This window comes from Mauremys reevesii, linkage group 2 (genome assembly GCF_016161935.1).
Source record: "Mauremys reevesii isolate NIE-2019 linkage group 2, ASM1616193v1, whole genome shotgun sequence".
NCBI lineage: Eukaryota > Metazoa > Chordata > Testudines > Geoemydidae > Mauremys > Mauremys reevesii.
Window position 1 is genome coordinate 193,210,483 of NC_052624.1, and position 17,373 is coordinate 193,227,855.

At 41.3% G+C, this 17,373-nt stretch overlaps 1 protein-coding gene across 8 annotated transcripts in view; it reads right to left on the minus strand.

Moving 5' to 3' along the window:
• Positions 1–17,373, minus strand: part of CCDC102B (coiled-coil domain containing 102B) — a 413,274-nt gene that overhangs the window by 139,360 nt on the left and 256,541 nt on the right. The window lies entirely within an intron of this gene.

The window sequence follows — 17,373 nt, forward strand, 5'->3', positions numbered from 1 at the left end:
AACAATATTAATAGGTTCATTGACAATGTAATATTCCTACATGCACAGCAATCACTACAAGATTCGTATCAGGTTGCAAAAGAACAGGGCCAGGTAGAGCACATTTCTACAACACTCACTAGTCTGGCTCACTATTAAAATGGTCTTTCAAAGACTCCCTGTGTAGCTCTGCAATGATCTCTTCTACTAAACCTTGTGTCTGACTGTTCAAATTAAGCTGACAGCTGCACTACTTCCAACCTGGTGGAAGCTTTTCCTCTTTTGGTTCACAGATATTATGCAGGACATTGGGATGTTTTTCTCACTGCGGTCCAATCTTGTAAGTAAACAATGCCGGCAACCCTTCAAATGACCAAAGGCATATTTAAATGTCATTCTGCACCTGCTGAGCCTGTAGTTGAAGCGCTCCTTGGTGCTGTCGAAGTATCCAGTGTACGTCTTCATGAACCATGGGAGCAAAGGCTAGGCTGGGTCACTGAGGATCACTATTGACATTTCAACATTCCCAATGGTAATCCACTGGTCAGGAAAGAAAGTCCCTGCTTGCAGCTTTCTGAATAATCATGTGTTCTTTAAGATGCATGCATCATGCATCTTCTCTGACCAACCCACACTGATGTCGGTAAAGTGTCCCCGGTGATCCACCAATGCTTGCATAACCATAGAAAAGTAGCCTTTTCTGATGATGTACTCAGGGACAAGGTGATCCAGTGCCAAAATAGGGATGTGTGCGCCATCCATCACCCCATTGCAATATGGGAACCCATTGCTGTAAAACCATTCATTATGTCTGGCACATTGCTGAGTCTTCTGTTAGAGATGGTGGACAGCAAGGAGAGACACATGGGTTTGTGGGAATTTTGAAAAGAAGGCACACAAATTATGAAATCTAGATGAAATTATGGGATGGAGAACACTGCATTATGAGAAGTTGACCCCATGCTCCCAGTCACCCCTGCGCGACTTGTTTCTGCAGGAACTTCCCAAAAGACCCTGCACTGGATGGTGATGAATTGCACAATGGGATACCTACCCATGGTCCACTGCACTCTGCATCAGAAGTGCTCCTGGTGAGGATGCACACCGCTGACACAAGGAGCTAAATATTCACACTCACAAGTGATGTAATAACAGCGGCATGATGTAACGTAGGTCAACATAACTTAGTAATGTAGACGTGCCTAAATGTCAAATTATTAGTATGCAAATGATGATGGCAATAGCTGAACATGCCCACTGTGAACTAGCTTTTCCCAGAGTTATGCATAAAGCTACTGTGAGTTGACTGATCATGTAGTTAACAAGTGCTGTCTTTTCTCTTGACAGCTTACTATTATAGCTCTTCCTCCTCCCCTAAAAAGCATGCTGTTAACATAATGTTATTTGTCCAATTAGACCACATCACTTCCCTTTTTGAATCAATCCACTGTAATTTTCTTCCCCAGATGCTAGCAAGTAGGTGCCAGGTTAGCCTATCCTTATTCAGACTCATTGTGGTGCCAGAGATGAAAAGGCATCTCTTTTAAGTACAGGAGTCCTCTGACACTGACAGCAGGACTCTGATATCAGCTATGTCATATTCTTCATTAAAATATACCATTTCTGAGGTTGGTGACTAATATTATTGCTTTTGTAGAACCCCACAAAATATGTCTGTTCTCAGGGCATGAATGTTACAGTTGATTATTAGGAGTCCTTTAGTGGCATGTACCATAATCTGCTATTTCTGTTTGGTGTTTTACACAGTTGCCTTCATTTTTACCTTGGATATCTAAAAATCACTGGTTTCTAACATTGTGTGCAGATGTAACTGGAAGCCATCCTAAGTCTGCGATGCAGATAAAAGGCCAAACAGCTAGTGACTACAATCCAACATAAGGAGGTAATGATCAAATAAAAGTTCTTGTTGTTTTGTTCACTAAACTTCTTCCAATGAATCCTGGATGTTAAAAGATACAAAACAATGTCTGGTAATGCTTTTAAGAAGCTACTGTCTTTCCATTGCTCTCAAAACCTTTATTTTTCCATTTCCCTCCCCAAAAATGTGTAAACTAATTATCACTGGCTAAAAATGGTATAACTCGGGTATCAGCTATAGTGATTTAAAATAATCAATGTTGTTCTATAGACAAACACAAAGTGACTTCAGGATACTGACTGGCTGAGATATTTGTTCTGCTTTTGCAGAGTGAACTATCGGTATATTTTCGTAGTAGTCACAAGATACATTGGATGATCCAAACACCAATCTCAGAGAGCCAACACTTCCCAACAGAGTGGCTGAGAATGAGTGTACTCTTGCTTAAACAGGTCCTTTTCCCAAGCTTTCCACTGCAATCCTGAAGCAGCCAGCTACACATAGGCAAGTATTTCACTGGTGCATAAGGCATGCTGCCCACCAGGCACTCGGGGAAGAGTTGGTGTTGTAAAGAGGCCAAAGGGAAAGATGTTTTATTGGCAATGATAGTATCTTACCCCCTCTTTATGAGAGGGACCTCTGAGAAAAAGAGATGGGGAACAGGAAGTTAGAGTGGTCATGGAGTGGAATTGGATTTTGTATCCAGACTGGATTATTTCTAACATCCACTAAAAAAAAGGTGGACAGGGCAATCCTTAAAGGGGAGAAGGGTTTTCTTTCCCCTGATGGCCCAGACAAAGCCTCACCACCCAAGAGGGCGTATGAGAGATCCTAGCAAGTGCTCACTCCTGTCCACCCACTAGGATTGCTGTGCCAAGCTTCTAAAGCCTCCGCAAGCTGGTTCCTTATTTGGCTTCTCTGGCATATTTCCTGGGCACTGACTCTCAGAAATGGGGCTCCTCAGCCCACCTGTAATAAGCCCTAGGACCAGTACTTACCTCATAGATACCCCAGTTACTTGAACATAGTTGTCTCCACCCAGAAGGTGTTAAGCTTCTGGTTTATAGTTCAGCTTTCTCAGGGGCAAAATGCAGTTGTGAAGCAGTCAGCACACACTCATACACCTTTATGTTTAATCATACAAAGCACAAGAGTGTACAAATCATACAAAACAATAAACACTAAAGGCATGTCCCTCCCTTACCATTCCAGTGCATTCTTTGGGCTGAGGTCTAAGTCCCTTGGGTTGTCCAGAGTCCTGGGGCCCATCTGGGCTCAGGAAAGCCATTAGAAACTCCTGACCCATAAGGCTGCTACATGGTGTGTGACCTCTTCCTCCTGAAGCCTCTTACCCAGCTTCTCTGAACTTTCTCTCTCCTGCCCCATGCTGTCTCTACCTGTCTGGGTCCCCTATTCCTGTATATTCCTTGATTTAAACCCCTCCTGGTCACTGTTCTCTTGTTGTATTCCTGGCAAGTTTCCACTGCTCCTACCTTCCTCCCATCCTTCAGAGGAGTTAGCTAAATTGGTTTTCTAAGGGCAGCTCACCTATTGGCCCAGATATTTGCACCTGAATAGGGTCATTGAGGCCTAAGCACCTTCTCTTGTGTCTGTCTGGTTCATATCTTTTTCAGGGTTTGTCAGTAGTGGTGGATCATCATCCACATACATGCAGGTGTTCATAACACGGCAGTTTTTTATAATACAATATCACAGTCTCAATTAGGTTTCAGAAATTTTACAGACATAGCTCCAGTGGAGAGGGTGGGAGGAGGCAGTATTCTTTTGGCTTCAGTACCCTTTGTCCCCTCCTCCACCAGCAGTTAATTGTGGTATATAACTTATTATTATTATTATTGTTTATTCTTTTTGCCCCCTTCCATTCTGGCTAACTTTTGACCAAATTCTCTTTAACAGTTGTGAGGTTACTCCAGCTTTACACTGGGGTAACTCAAAACTGGCTCTTTAATAAATGAACTGTATTACTTTCACAAGACTGATGTGGTGAGTACGAGGTTTATTTTTGCACAAGAAATTATTTTGATTTTTGAAAATAAAAGCACCTAACTTTAGAAGTTGGAACTAGTCAGCATCAAACCAGCAGCTAGGACTACATCTTTGTAATAGTAACAATGAAAACAGAAAGAAAGGAAAAAGGCATGAGCAGAGGTTGAATAAATCTGACAAAAAGGCTACTTGAGAAATAATTGTTGGGATTTGGGGGCTTTTTAAAAAAAAATCTCTTGAGCAATCTCTACCCCATTATAATTGTAGGAGCTCCATCTACACCAGGGGTCGGCAACCTTTCAGCAGTGGTGTGCCGAGTCTTCATGTATACACTCTAATTTAAGGCTTCACGTGCCGGTAATACATTTGAACGTTTTTTAGAAGATCTCTCTATAAGTCTGTAATATATAACCAAAATATTCTTATATGTAAAGTAAACAAGGTTTTCAAAATGTTTCAGAAGCTTTATTTAAAATTAAGTTAAAATGCAGATCTTATCAGTTTAATGTGTTCCTTGCCCTTGCTTTTCCTTGCTAAGTTTTCCAATGTCTGGTGGAACTTTAGATACTTTAAGCTGCACACAGGCTTCTGAGTTATAAGTTGATAACCGGCTGGCAGGAGGTCAGCGGCTGGAACCCCAGATTGGCGGCTAAGGTGAGTGAAGCTGGCGGCTGATAGGGCTGAGCAGGGCCGGAAGCCTGGACCCTGTCTGGAACTCCAACTGGAAGCAAGGTGAGTGGGGCTGCGGAGGGGACCCCGGCTGGCAACGGGACAGCAGCGAGAACCCCAGAGCAGCAGAGAGTTGAGTGGCTCAGCCCGCCACAGCTCTGGGGTTTCGGCTGCTGGCTCCTTCCAGCTGGGGTCTCAGCCCACTGCCAGCCTGGGGTTCCATCCCCCAGGCCAATAGCTGGTGCTGAGTGGGACCGGCAATGAGACCGTGGCTGGCAGGAGCCGGCAGTGGAAACCCCAGAGCGACGGCAGGCTGAGCAGCTTAGCCCGCCGCCGCTCTGCGGTTTCAGCTGCTGGCTCCTTGCCAGCTGGGGTCTCAGCCTGCCTCCAGCCTGGGATTCCTTCCCCTAGGCCAGTAGCGGGCGCTGAGTGTGGCTGTGGTGCGGGGGGACCCCGGGCTGGCAAGGGGCCAGTAGTGGGAACCCCAGAGCAGCGGCAGGCTGAGCAGCTCAGTCCACCGCCGCTCTGGGGTTTCCACCACCAGCTCCTTACCAGCTGGGGTCTCAGCCCGCTGCCAGCCTGGGGTTCCTTCCCCTAGGCCAGCAGCGGGTGCTGAGTGGGACCCCAGCTGGCAAGGGGCCAACAGCAGGAACCCCAGAGCGGCGGCGGGCTGAGCGGCTCAGACCGCCCCACATGCCATCAAAAGTCAGCTCACATGCCAAAGGTGGCATGCGTGCCGTAGGTTGCCGACCCCTGATCTACAGTTATAATCAATATGATTGGGCTATTTTTCAGAGAGAACCTGGTTTGCACACAAATAATAATACATGGTACAACAATGGCTATAGAAGAACTACACTTCTATATCTGGGTCTGGCTTGATTGCTCCATACTGATAGCCTTGTTACACTTCAACTGGATTTAATAGAGGACATGGGCAAGAAAAGTTATTCTGACATGGAAACAAGTTGATTAAAGTACAGTGTGTGTGGACACTATAAGCAAATCTGTTTATTTGAATGTTAGGTGAAGACATCAACCATGGTTCAAAAAGAAGCATCTAAGGGTAGGTCTACACTTAATGCACGGGTCGACGCGGAGAGTTCGACTTCTCGGAGTTCGAACTATCGCGTCTAATCTAGATGCGATAGTTCGAACTCCCCGCGCGCTCCGGTCGACTCCGGAACTCCACCACTGCAAATGGCGGTGGCGGAGTCGACCTTGGAGCCGCATACTTCGATCCCGCGGCGTCTGGACGGGTGAGTAGTTCGAACTAGGGTACTTCGAATTCAGCTACAGTGTTCACGTAGCTGAATTTGCGTACCCTAGTTCGACCCCCCTTCTTAGTGTAGACCAGGCCTTAGAGGAATGCACAACAAGATTACATGATGTTTTATAGAAAGAAGTGGAATAAATTGGGTACCGTCTCCAAGTTCACCCTAATCTTATTGAAGCTGTCATCACAGCAAAGAATAGTAGAATACACAGAGAGCAACATTTAACAAATTCACACATTTTGCTTTTTTGCTTAATGTGTGTTTTGCTGCAAGTGGCAAAAATTTCAAAAGACATAATAAAATTCCCTTTAGAAGGAACAGTCAATTATATCATGGCCTTCCCTCAGCCATATTTTTCTCTACCCCAAAGAACCTGCCCAGTTCTCTTGGAAAAAATCAGGAATAGTTTGAACTCTCTTAAATGTTCCTAAGCCCTGGTGTAAAAAACTGAACATATTGTTCTATCTCAGGCTTAACCAGTAATGACTAGAGAGAAATAATTACTCTGCTTGTTTTACATATGATATTCCTGGTAAAGTAACCCATTATATTCTTTAACTTTCTCACATTCTCCCCTTCTTGGGCTGTATTACCTCAACAGTATTCTTAAAGAATAGTATACACTTCATCATTCATTCCCATGTAAAACACTCTACATTTATTATATGTCCTTTTTGCACACTTTATTTTACTAATATCACATTGTATCTTTAAAACTAGCTTTCGCAGTATTTCTTATCATTTCATTAGACCACTCTCTACTTCATCCCGCAACTGGTCAATAATAATAATTTAAAAACAGCCACAACCATCAACAGCTCCACTTAGTATGAGATCCGGAAGAATTCAAGCAGGACGTCAACACTTCTTCCCACTTGATAGTTAGCCATCCTAATCTACGCACTTTTAATCCAATTCTTAATACATGTGTACTAGTCAAATCTCATTTACATCGCTCTAGTTTCCCCAATGATGGTGACTCGTTGAAACTCCACTCTGTTTACTTTGTTTACTCTAAGATAGATATCATATAAAAGAAAGATGTATTGGATTTTGTTTTTTCTTGATGAAACCAACTGTGTGCATTCACACATGCCTCACCTCAACTTTCCCCTAGAATCTAAATAATTTCAAAATGACAGTTTTATTAGTTGTCTTAGCAATTTATCAGACACTGAACTTAAATGCCGTTGTTTGCAATTCTCTACCGGTTTTATTTAGGATTGTGCATTCAAAATATGGAGAGACCTGAACATAGCAGATTATCCCAATATTTTTGTTTACATCTTTCATCAGCTTTTCTAATGCCTCCAGGAGAAAATTATACCAGAAAGTCTAAAATAAGCAGAGATCTGGTTTTCAGCATATTTCTACCATTTATGAACAGAAATGCTTTAAGACTAGAATTTTTTTTTACCTCACTTCCATAAATGGCTCCCTCAGGTCCTAAAAAGCCCATAGAAAGTATACCTCCACTTGTATCCTTTTGTGTAGACTGTACAAACACTTCTAATTTCTGTGCATCTTCAAAAAGATACTATAAGGTTTGCCTGTAACAGTATTCTGAGACCTTCTTGACTGCCCCATGAATAAAATTAACTACTGTGATTCCAGTACTACTACACCTATTCCCATGTGTACCTTAAGGTAAACTTCATCAGATCCTGCTTATTTGAATAAAACATTGAGCAATCTAGGTGATCTGTATTGTGTTCCTTTCTGAACAGCCTTGTGACTTCCCTCCCTCCCTCCCTGGTAAACTCTAAATACAGAAGTAATGTTATATTTCCAGAGGCTATAGTAAAATAGCTATTAAGCACTTCAGCATGCTCCTTGTTATGCTGTTTGCTCTCCTTTCCTTTAGCTGCTGCACGGCACATGAGACTACCTTTTGTGCAAACGCATATGGATTTACATCTCAAATATTACTTTTCTACCAGATGTACATTATTTGATCTAATAATACAAAATATGAGTAACTTTTTTGATATATTTAATCTAGTATATATTGCTTGTTTTGTGAGGAGAAAAACAGATCAGTTTGAACAGATGTTGTAAATTCTCACCAGTTTATGAAATCCTGTACCAGGTCCAGAGATTCTCAGGCAAACTAAAATGATATGGCCTACCTCTGAGGTGCTATTAGGGAAAGAATAACTTACAGAATAAGCTTTGCACGACAAGTAGAATCAATCATTTTTACTATTATAACCAAGACAAATTCCCATTAGAAACTATACCACCCTTGAAAGCAACTATTTTAGATTTTTATATACTTGGTGCTCCCAATATTGCAGTACTGTGTTTCAAATCACTTCTGTAAATCTAATTGATTTAATAAATTCATACTTAAATTGCTATTCAATTACTTACTCTACTCTTCAGCAGTTTTACAGTATCATGCATACAGTAGCACTAGAATATAATTAGAGGCCCTATTCATTGAAGATAAATTCTTGGGCCACTAGGTCAACTGTGTTTTTTGCCCCTTTTTCTAGTTAGAACATTTCTGTATGAAAAATTACTATGGAAAACTGGAAATTAATAAATTCTTGGCTATGGACCGGCCAGTACAGGGGTCATATATAAATGTGAGGCCATGACAAACATATACATTTATCATATGAAGATAAAATCAGTACTTCATGGACAAATCTATAATATCACATTAACATGGAGTGCATGTTCACAGCTACCATTTACATGAAGGTTATTCAGGGAAGTGATCCAGTAACTCATTGTTTTTAAAGATGATCTGGATGTTAAAAAGCTTAAGGAACTTTGTATATGAAAATACAAAATCACACTGGTTCAAATTCAGGTCAGAAGTGTGACCATGCAGATGTCCTGAAAACCCAGGAAATAATTCACAAAATACACTTTCTGAGCGGTGGAAATCTACATGTATGCACACAGCTGTGAAAGATAATGGATAACCATACCTGTTTGTGTAACATGAGTTCAGAGGATTACCAGAGGGGAATGGCCTGACAAAGTGTGTTCAAAAGCCATTCAAAGGGGTTCAAAGCCACGGCAGTCATATGCAGATGCCACAAGACCAAGCAGATAATATTGCTTATTCAATATTATTTTTAGGTTATTCTATGGCACTCAGGTGTAGAGGCTCAGAAGATCTCACAAACAATTTGTGCTCAAAACCACCCACTAAGTAGGGAAGTATCATCCATATTGAACAGATGGGGAAACTCAGGCAAAGAGCGGCTAAGTGACTTGTCTAAGGTCACACACAAAGTCTGTAGCAGAGCTGGCCATAGTACCCAAATCTATTTATTATCAGGCCAATGCTTTGGCCATGAGACTGTCATCCCTCTCCATAACAGAGGATTTGTTTCAGCTAGAGGTTACAATACATCTTGTTAAAATGAGAAGTTGTAACCCCCAAGAAGAGGCAGATTGTTATTTCCCTACAAGCAAGCAAACGATGTGCTACTTGCTCTGCAATTCCCAGTTCATCGCTAGCATTGGTTGGAATGATGTCCTTGCTGATGTCCCTCAAGGTAAGTACCAAGAGGGAAACTCTGGAACTAGTTCTACGTGTGGGCAATGCAAAAGATTCCACAAAACAGCTTGGCTGTGCCAGCAGGTGGTGAATAAGATAGTTTAGTTGTTCTGCCTCCCATGGGTTCGGCAAATCTCTGACTACAGACATCCATGGCACACAATGCAGATGAAATATTGTGCTTACATTTCTACTGACTTGTGAATATGTGAACTTTAGGGCAGGGATCAGGAGAGCAGGGCCCCTCGGTTGATAAGTGTGCTTACTCAAGAGGCAGAACAGTGGCTGTGCATTACACAGTTTATTGCTCCCCACTAACTTGAGTTGCATTCATGCTGGCAGGGATGGGTTGCTTTTTTCAGAGTAAAAATGAGGAAACAGTCTATTTGAAGGAAGGGGGTTCAGGGGAAAGAAACCTATATGCAAAAATCTGTCTAGGGTCCTCAAAAGTTTTGTGGTCCCAGTTAGCTGCTCTGGTATATGCACTTTCAGCACCCTGGTGTTATGAATTAACATGAATATTCATGTTTTGACCACTTGGGGTATTTGCCAAGGAATTTATCATTTATAGGAAGCAACATCAGTGTTATCCCAGTAAATGAAGTAACTTTTTGTAGCAACATGCATGGAAATTGGAGGGAGGCGCATAGGTTGCAGGAGGGAAGAGATTGGAGGAGACACCAGACTGTGTGCACATGGGTAGAATGCTAGATGTAGCTCCAGGGATCTCTGTAAATAGTGTTCTGAATAAAGAGCCAGTTTAATTTTAGAAGTATGGAGTCCTTTCATATTATTACCCAGGATGCGGCACATGAAACATTCTTTATAAATATACCAGAATACTGGAATATTTGGAGGAATGTTTCACTTGTGAAATGATGTTCATTTAAGGATGTGATAAATTAAGGGGGCGGGGAGCTCCCTTTTATGGACACCTAGCCGGCCAGTTAGCTATAAAGTCCCTCTTGGTGGCTGCTTGCTTTATCTGTAAAGGGTTAAAACGTCCCCCAGGTAAAGACAAGGGAGTGGGCACCTGACCAAAAGAGCCACTGGGAACTATAACTTTTTAAAATGGGAAAAAAGCTTTTTTTAAAATGGGGCAGCTGGAATGTTGTGTAAAGTTTGGACCAGGTATGAAAAATTAATCGTCCATATGTAGAAGGATTCATTGGGACAGGGAATGTTTAGATAGACGCAATTAGGTTTTTTTTTGGGGGGGGGGTTGTTTGTTTGGGTTTTTTTTCTGTAAGGCTTATGGATTCCGCTGTGCTAACCCCAGATGCTTTTGTTTGCTTGTAACCTTTAAGCTGAACCCCCAAGAAAGCTATTTTGGGGGCTTAATTTTTGGAATTGCTTTTTTAAAATCTAGCAAAAGCCTAAGTTCCAGATGTATTTTCATTTCGTTTTTAATAAAATTTACCTTTTTTAAGAACAGGATTGTATTTTTGGTGTCCTAAGAGGTTTGTGCATATGTTGTTAAATTAGCTGGGGGCAACAGCTAATTTCCTTTGTTTTCTTTCTCAGCTCTTCCCCGGAAGGTGTGTGTGTGAAAGGGTTGAGGGTACCCCACAGGAAGGAATTCCCAAGTGCGCCTTCCTGGGATCTAAAAGAGTTTGCATTTGGGTGGTGTCCAGGTTACTGTCTTGTAATAGGCTACTGCTATGTTTAATCCTTTCAGGGCAATTGTTAAAGACTTATTTTTCAGAAAGAGAAAGAGAATGTTACTTCTCTGCCATGGATGAGCAAATGAGAGAGTTTTGATTTATGCAGGAGAAAATCAATTACAGAAGCATAACTTTGTCTCTTAGATCAAGATGGCACTTTCAATGTGCTCCAAATCCTACTGAAGTCCATAAGAGTCTTTCCATTTACTTCAATGGGCTTTGGATGAGGCCCTTCCTGGATAAAATGTGACAATCCAGAATCCTGGATAAAATGTGAAATAAGAATACGCTCACCCTTCTGTCCTACTACTGACCCTATTTATTGTTAGTATATACTTACATGGTTTTTAATTTTTTGCCCCTGTTTTGCAATGCTTATTTGTTTTGGAGCTTTCTCAGGACACTTAATCCTGCAAACTGGCTAATTAATAAATGTAGATCTTGATTTGTTTAATGCTAATATTACTTTAAAATGGAAATAAAACTAAATCTAGCTGTGAGTGCACTTGACAGGTATAAATCCTGTTAACACTTGTAGTGCTTTATATTTTCAAACCGATATACAAACAGTACAAAAAGATGACTACATTTTAGGTTAGTCTCAGATTTGATTTTATGTTTTATAAGAAGAAACCATGTTCAAAATGATTTAATCTCAATCTCAACCATAGTGCTTTAATACCATAAATCTGTCTAGGTGAATGAAGAGTGTGGGGACTTCATCTGTGGCTACGGGTGAATGGTTTATTATCTTTTTGATATTGTCACAGTCACTTTGCAGTTTGAAGGTGCTGATATTTTTTCTAGGCCCACCAAGTTAAAGTTTTTAATGGTCTTATCTGGCTGTTAGCTAAACATTACAGATTACTGAGGCAGCAAAGAACGTTTTTGTGTTCTATAAAATTTGTTTTCAGTCATACCATGTTTATCTCTGCATCTTAGAATGACACAGTATTCAGGACAGCAGCAGGCATGCTGGCAAATGGTAGAATCCCACTTTGCTAGTTTTCTGTTCTCTCTTTTTCAAATTGAAAATGCATGAGTTCAGCCTAGAGATATAATGATAACTCAATAATGCTCTAAGACACACACACACAGAGCTGGATCTTTTAAATTCACTCTGTCCATCAGAAAGAGTGCCTTTTTACAGAAATTCAATGGGTTTTATCCTGTTTGGCTTCAAGTCATTTGTAAAACAGGTGGAAAATTAAAGACTCCAGGAGAAATCATGAGATCACATGTGTACAGATGCCCACACACACTTTTCTTGGATGCTAGGATCACTACCCACAACAAACCTTAACCAAATACAAAATATATCCAATCAATTTAAATCTTTTGAAGAAAGCTCCTAAAGTCTTCTTGGCCATCAACATCACCTTCATTATAATCTTTGATGCATCTTCCACTCATTTTAGTTATTAGTCCCTCAAAACATTAGGAATAATAAGAACCAACAAATCTTGTGGTGTGTTTGAAGGTTGTGAAGTCCTGGTTCTAGTGAACCAACACAAGGGAATTCCAGAGCCCAGGAATGCTCACAAGAATGCCCTAGACCATTTAAAGACTTGTAGGTCAAAGTAAACACCTTAACCATCACCCAGAATCTGTCCAGTTGCCAGATTAGATTATAGAGCCCAGACTGAAGAGATGGAGACATACATCTACATATAACCAGCAACCCGAAGACCTCACAATACACACTTCCTTAGGACCTACCTTATTTAACATTTTTATTAATGACCTTGGCAAAAAAAGTGGGAGTGTGTTAATAAAATGTGCAGATGACACAAGGTTGGGAGGTATTACCAATGTGGAGGAAGACTGGAATATACTACCACAAGATCTGGATAACATTGAAAACTGGAGTATTAGAAATGGGATGAAATTTAATAGTGCAAAGTTCAAGGGACTAATAAGATTTTTTGCTGTAAGCTGTGGATTTATCAGTTGGATGCGAAAGAGGAGGAGAAAGTCCTGGGTGTATTGGTTGATCAAAGAATGACTATGAGCTGCCAATGTGATGTGACCATAAAAAGGGCTAATGTGGTCCTAGAATGCATCAGGTGAGGTATTTTCAGTAGAGACAGGTAAGTAATAGTACCATTATACAAGGCATTAGTGAGACCGCATCTGGAATACTGGGAGCAATTCTAGTCTACTGTGTTTAAGAAAGATCAATTCAAACTGGAACATGTCCACATGTCCTCGGATGATCAGAGGAATGGAAACCTTACCTTATGACAGGATACTTGGCTTGCTTAGCCTAACCAAAGAAGCCTGAGGGGAGATATGATTGCTCTCTACACATACATCAGAGGGATAAATACCAGGGAGGGAGAGGAGTTACTTAAGTTAAGTACCAATGTGGATCCAAGAACAAATGGATATAAACTGGCCATCAATAAGTATAGGCTTGAAATTAGATGAAGGTTTCTAACCATCAGAGGAATGAAGTTCTGGAACAACCTTACAAGGAAGCAGTAGGGTCAAAAAACCTAACTGGCTTCAAGAATGAGCTTGATAAGTTTATGCAGGATATAATACCATAAGACTGTATAAAAGGGCACGTAGCCAATCTGCAACTACTAGTAAAAAAAAAATATCTCCAATGGCTGGTGATGGGACACTAGATGGGGAGGGCTCTTGAGATACTACAGAGAATTCTTTCCCAGGTGTCTTGCCCACACACTTAGGATCTACAGATTACCATTTTGGGAATCAAGAAGGAATTTTCCCAGGTCAGATCGGCAGAGTCCCAGGCGGGTGAGGGGGTTCACCTTCCTCTGCAACATGGGGCATGGATCAGTTGCAGGTTGAAACTAGTGTAAATGGTGGATTCTCTCTAACTTGAAGCTTTTGAATCATGAATTGAGGACTTCAGTAACTCAGCTAGAGATTATAGGTTTATTACAAGAGTGGGAGGGTGAGGTTCTGTGGCCTGAAATGTGCAGGAGGTCAGACTATATAATCATGATGGTACCCCCCGACCATAAAGTCTATGAGTCCCTCTTTTGGTACTATATATTCACTGAATAAGATGGGCAACAAAACAGAGAAACACCCAATACTGCCTTCCAGACCAGTGTTTTCAACCTGTGGTCCATGGACCCCTGGGAGTCTGCAAAAGATGTCTAAGGAGTCCACAAAAGGTGACTATGAAAATAAAGTTTCAGATCCCAGAGGAGGCATTCTGTTTTTCTGATTAATCAAAAGTATGTGAATACCCCCACCTACAGGTCAAAACCCTACAGATCAAAACCACAGAGGCCAACAGTTTAGCACCCTGTCTCACGCTGCAGCAAATGCCATGCTGAACATGTGCAATATTTATAGCTGAATTCTGTTCAGTCAGTTTTCAGTCTAAGTAGTACATTGTTCTTATGAGTTTTGAACTTGAAAACGGACCTGTGGCTTAAGACTGGAAGAGTGAAACCTCAACAAAATTGGGAGGCAGAGAATGCTTCATTGCCATTCAATGACAATTTAACCAGTGCTGAGCAAAGAAAGACAGAAACTGATGCTGCAGCTCTTATTACCAGTAAGAAATGACAAGGTGAACATTTCCACAGTGTTACTGACCCTCAAAAGAAAATTAGGTGATAAGACCCAAATTATATTTGGATGGGCTTCACTCGGACCAAGTCAGTTGATGATCAATGGCCTCAGCATTTCCTGTGTTACGAAGTTTTCTCTAATGAGAGTCTGAAACCAGCCAATCATTGTCACCACCTTGAAACAAAGCACTCTCAGTTTAAAGGAAAAAGTCCCATTTCTTCAAGCAAACACAGAGTGAATTGACAACAGGAAAGAAAATTGTCCATTCTGACTTCAATGTGAATACAAAAGTGCTTGAAGCATCTTTTTATGTGAGCCAGAGAATTGCTAATGCTGGAAAACCTCACACAATCACCTGTTGCTACCTGCAGCGAAAGACATTGGTGACAGCAATGGTGAGTGAAAAAGCAGCCAAGCAACTAGATTTAATACCTCTCTCTGACAATACTGTTCATGCTGAATTCATGAAATGGCTGAAGACATTACAAACCAGCTTATAGCCTGAATCAAGAGCAGCTCATACTTTGCTTTGCAGCTAGATGACATCAGTGTTGCCAACTTACTTGTATATTTAAAATACGAGTTTGAAGTGAGCTGTTGGAAGATTTTTTTTTGTTTTGTTGCCCTATATTGACCTGGATACATGCAGAAGATTTATTCAATGTACTTGAAAGAAAACTGCATGGACAGAGGTAAATGCATTGGGATTTGCACTGGCGGTTCATATTCAATGACAGGCAGTATTTCAGGGTGTGATGCTGTATGATTGAAATATGACCATGTATATCATTGTTGCTTCCACTGTTAGACAATTACAACAAATCTTGTACAGAACATGTCATGCAAGATGTGTGATAACAGGAGGGCCAGGGAGCAGTGGGAGAGTGGTCGAGGGGAGATATACAAGCCCTAGGCTAATTAAGGTGTGGTTCCCTGTAGACTAGAGAGGGTTGCTACAGGTTAATTGGAGCACCTGTAGTCAATTAATGCCCTGTCAGGAACCTAATAAAAGCCCCTGCTTCAGGCAGTCAGGGTATGTGAGGAAGGAGAGAGGATTGGAGTTTGGAGGTGTGTTGCTGAGACTTGAAAGACCAGAGAACCAACGGGAGACCCTCCCCCAGCAGGGCAGGGAGACTCCCTCCCACAGCATCAAGGACCGAGAGTAGCCCTACTCAAGGGGGAAGAGGGTAAGAAACCCGCAGGGGTTGAGAGGGGCTGGGTTTCTGAGAGGAGCAAACCCAGACCTCTCCCACATTTCCCTCCTCTAACACCTTCCCGGACTACTAGCGGGACCCTTGGCTCCCCAAGAGCTGGGGCAAAAGGTAGTGTCTTAGCCCCCCGCCAAGGAAAGCACGGGACCCACCATACCAACATCAGCCATTTTGTCACAGGTGTCAGTTAAAAAGTTATGATTTGCTAAGTATAATTATCCCGTTTATATGCATGTATCATCTTTATATCTAATGTTATGAATATTGGATTTAGATCTGTATCCCAAATGTGTAACACCCACCATGTAAAATCTGCATTGAACTCAGACAGCTTTGTGTTGATGGCCCATCAAAGGAAATTAACTCTCACAATGGGCCACAGAAGAAAGTCATCTCACTCAAATGACTATTCCTGCAGATGCCTTAGTCTCCAAGTAGCCAATGGCTTGCCCCTGTTAATCAGCAAGCTGTGTAAAAGCATATGACTTGCTCATGTGACCCTGGACTCCATCTTGTGCCTGTACTTTTCCACAAACTATGTTGTGAGCTTTGTTTGGGACAGTAAAATTCCATCCACATGGGAGAGGAATAAAAGACCCTGGAAACATCTCAATTTTGTCTTCATTCCCTGCTTCATTTCTCTGGACTGAACTTTCTAATAAAGAAGTTCTAAACAAGGACTGATGACCCCAAAAGCTGTTTGGGTAATTTCCAGAGAGACTTTTGCAAACTAGCAGTTTATTCCATCACTGCTGCAAATCTGATATAAGACCTTTGCAATGACTTGTATGTATATGATTTCATTAACCACTTTCACTCTCTTCTTCTTTTCTCTTATGAAGAAACCTTTAGATTTTAGTTACTACAGGATTGGTGCGATTATTGGGTAAGATCCAAGTTATATCTTGACCAGGCTATGTGGCTGATCTCTTGGGATCAAAAGAACCCTTTGTTTGATTAAATTTGTGTTCAATAACCACTCATCATAAAGTCTAGTGTCTGGGTGGTGAAATAAGTGCTGGAATGCCTAAGGAGACTGCATTTTTGACTTGTTAACTAGTGTGGTGAGACAGAAGTTTACTTTTGTTACTGGCTTGCTATATCTAATGGTAGAATAACCACCAGTTTGGTGACACAGGGTTAGTTGTACATATTCAGAAAGTAGCCCCAATATTCACTGAGAACATTGTAGTATTCAAAGGGAGGCACTGGCAGCTAAGAAAATGCCTGGCAACCTGAAAAGTGTCTTGAATATGGCTGTGAAAATGGCTAATTTTATCAAAGCTCGATCACTGAACTCACATATATTTTTAACTCCGTGTAATGAAATGGGCAATGAACATGTGAGTTTACTTCTTCATACTGAAGTGCACTGGCTGTTGTGAGGCAATGTGCATCTGCATTTTTTCGAATTGCATTCAGAAATGCAAGCTTTTTTCGTCACCATCCATTTGAACTATCTTGTCAACTTGGAAAAGGTCATCTTGCTTACCTTTCTGATATTTTTTCACGCCTGAATGATCTCAACTTAGGACAGCAGGGAAAGAATGTAATGGTTTTCAACAGGCATAACAAAATTGAGGCTTTCATCAAGAAGCTTCAACTCTGG